This window comes from Cervus canadensis, chromosome 28, assembly GCF_019320065.1.
Source record: "Cervus canadensis isolate Bull #8, Minnesota chromosome 28, ASM1932006v1, whole genome shotgun sequence".
In the NCBI taxonomy this organism is placed as follows: Eukaryota; Metazoa; Chordata; class Mammalia; order Artiodactyla; family Cervidae; genus Cervus; species Cervus canadensis.
In genome coordinates this window covers 23184071-23187065 of record NC_057413.1, presented here as the reverse complement: position 1 = coordinate 23187065, position 2995 = coordinate 23184071, and the positions used below count along the sequence as shown (strand labels likewise).

Below are 2995 nucleotides of genomic sequence, written 5' to 3'. Positions count from 1 at the left end.
TCTTAAACCAAGAGTGGCCCCTACCGAGTATGGATCCCATGCCCCTGCACAGGTGACACACCTCTGAAGTCACCCTGTTGGGGCCGCTATGGGGAGGGCAGGAGGAACTCCATCTGAGGTCTGTCAGCCATCTTAAGGCAGGATATGAACTGGACCTGAACTTTGACCAAGAATGAGGAAACCATTGTTAAAGAAGAGCCAGGTCTCCCTGGAGACCTCCCTCCCCACAGATAGCAAACACATCAAAAAACAAGATTGGAGTTAAGGTCAGGCTGCCCCAGTTAGATTAACAATGAAGATATCCCCCTTGAGATTTTCCTCCCCCATCTCCACCAGTGGAAGAGGCTCCCTTCCCTCCTACTGTACCACTGACTATGGTGGGAGCAACTGCGCCAGCATTATACCCATTCCTCCCCAGTCTAGAAGAGGGGGAAAAGGGGAGAGCCAAGTGTTCAGAGGCAGCTGAGGTCTACTAAGGAGTCACAAGATAGACAGGTTTTGCAGGTGCCTCTCAGGGAGGTCCAAGAGGCACCGTAGATGGGGCCAGTCGAGCACATCCAACCTGGCCCCACTGCTGTTTACTGCAGACGTTCTCCACCATGGATCTCTTGAACTAGCAAAGGCATGCCCCTCCCTATTCTGAGAAGCCGCAGGGCACAATTCACCTAACAGAGACTATTTTAGGACCCACCATCCAGTATGGGATGACAGAGCCCAGCTTCTCCTCACCCTCTTCAGTATTTTACCTGCTTGGACTTGAAAGATGGTTTCTTTTGTATAAGAGTGGCTCCAATTAGCCAAAAGATTTCTGCTTTCGAATGGGAGGACCCTGGGATGGGTTGAAAGACCCAGATGACTTGGACTCAGCTGCCACAAGGATTCAAACATTCTCCTACAATATTTGGGGAAGCCCTGACAACAGACCTCCTCTCCTTCCCATCAGATGCTAAGTGCCAGATCCTGCAGTATGTGGACGACCTACTTCTGATGGCAGAGACTCGTACTCAATGCTGGGAAGGAACTCAGACTCTCCTGGGCCTGCCAGAACAGGCCGGTTACAAGATGTCATGGAAAAAGGCCTAAATCTGCCAGACTGAGGTAAAGCACCCGGGATTTGTTATAAAGGAGGGGAGGCATGCCTTGGACTTAGAACAGAAACAGATCAATCAGATAAGCCAGCCTACTACCAAAAGGCAAGTGAGAGAATTTTTGGGAGCCGTGGGGTTCTGCTGGATTTGGATACCTGACTTTTCACAGATAGCTAAACCCTGGTGTGCCGCCACTAAAGGCCCCAGGAATGACTCTCTAATTTGAGGTCCAGAACAGAATCATGCTTTTGAGCTATTAAAGAGAACTGTAAAGGGCCCCACACTAGGCCTCCCTGATTTAACCAAACCTTTCACTTTACACGTCCATGAGAAAGAACAAGTAGCATGGGAGTGCTGACACAAGCAATAGGCTCACGGTAGCGACCCGTGGCTTATTTACCCAAAAGGTTGGATCCTGTAGCCTCTGGGTGGACCCCTTGTCTGAGAGCAGTGGCAGCCACCGCCATTTTAATGAGAGAGGCTGACAAACTATGGGACAGACTATTATAATAAAAGTGCCACATGCCATCATCACTCTTCTAATGGGGCCTGGGCAAGGTGGCTTTCCACCTCTCGGATGCTGCATTACCAAGAACTTTTATACCAAAATCCCCAACTTAAGGGTGGAACCCTGTCAGACTTTAAAACCCAGCAACTTATTTACCGGTGAGCCAAGACACTCCCAGCCACAGCTGTGAGGAGATGCTAGAGGAAGTCTTTTCTAGCCGACCAGACCTCAGAGACATCCCCTTAAGTCAACCAGATGAGACTTACTACATAAACAGGACTGGCTACTTGGAACAAGGACACAGGAAAACTGGATACGCGGTAACAGACTCAGTAGTCAAAGCAGGACGACTCCCCTCATACTGGTCGGCTCAGCAGAGCTCTGGGCGCTCCTACGGGACCCTGAAATTGGCTAAAGGTAAGAAGGTAAATATATACACGAACTCACGGTATGCCTTTGCTACCTTACATGTACACGGGGCCATATATAAAGAAAGGGGGCTATTGACTGCAACTGGCAAAGAGAGAAAAAATACAGAGGAAGTTTTGTTACTGGGGGAAGCAGTGTGGAAGCTGCTGCGGTGGCAGTAATGCACTGTAAGGGCCACCAGAGGGCAGACACACCACAGGCGAAACGGAAGTTCGGCTGATGGAGCAGCCAAACAAGCAGCTGCCCAGGACAACACAGCAACCAAACTACGGAGACGCCTGTGGCGTCTAGCCTACTAACCGGCCAAGCGGCCCCAGTCTGTGACAAGGAAGAAACCACCTGGGTGCAGACTGAACAGGAACACTGCGGGAGGACGGATGGTGGGAGCTCCCGGGTGGGAGATTCTTCATCCCCTCTAGGTTGGCCTTTCAACTAGTTATGGACTTCCATCAGTCCACCCGTTTAGAAAAAGACAAGACTTGTGAATTTTAGCCCGCTATGTTGTCATACCACGTCTAACAGCTTTGTGTGCAGATGCAAGCTGACGATGGGTAACCTGTGCCAGGAATAACCCGGCTCCAAGGCGATAGCCCCTCCCGGAATACAGTTAAAGGGAACCACAGCATTTGAACACCTGGACTTCACTGAGGTAAAGCCATGCCGAGGATACAAATATTTACTGGTGATGGTAGGTACCTTTATATCCCACCAGGCCTGAGAAAGCAAAGGAAGTGGCCCGAGGCATGCTGAGAGACATTATTCCTAGGTTTGGGAATTCCTCTAAGTATAGGATCAGATAACCGGCCCGCATTTGTGGCTGTTACTCCAATTGGTTTACAAAGCAATGAATATCAAATGGAAACTACATGCAGCATATAGACCACAAAGTTCAGGGATGGTTGAGAAAATAAACCCGACCATCAAAGTAACTTTGGCAAAATGGGTGCAAGAGACTGGAGCCCCCTGGATG

At 49.8% G+C, this 2995-nt stretch overlaps 1 long non-coding RNA gene across 1 annotated transcript; it reads left to right on the top strand.

The window, feature by feature from the left end:
- The first annotated feature begins 971 nt into the window (after positions 1-971).
- On the top strand, positions 972-2789 carry LOC122430025. The gene is made up of 3 exons (XR_006266209.1): positions 972-1098; positions 1496-2013; positions 2548-2789. It is a non-coding gene; the product is annotated as an uncharacterized LOC122430025 (long non-coding RNA).
- The last annotated feature ends 206 nt before the right edge of the window (positions 2790-2995 follow it).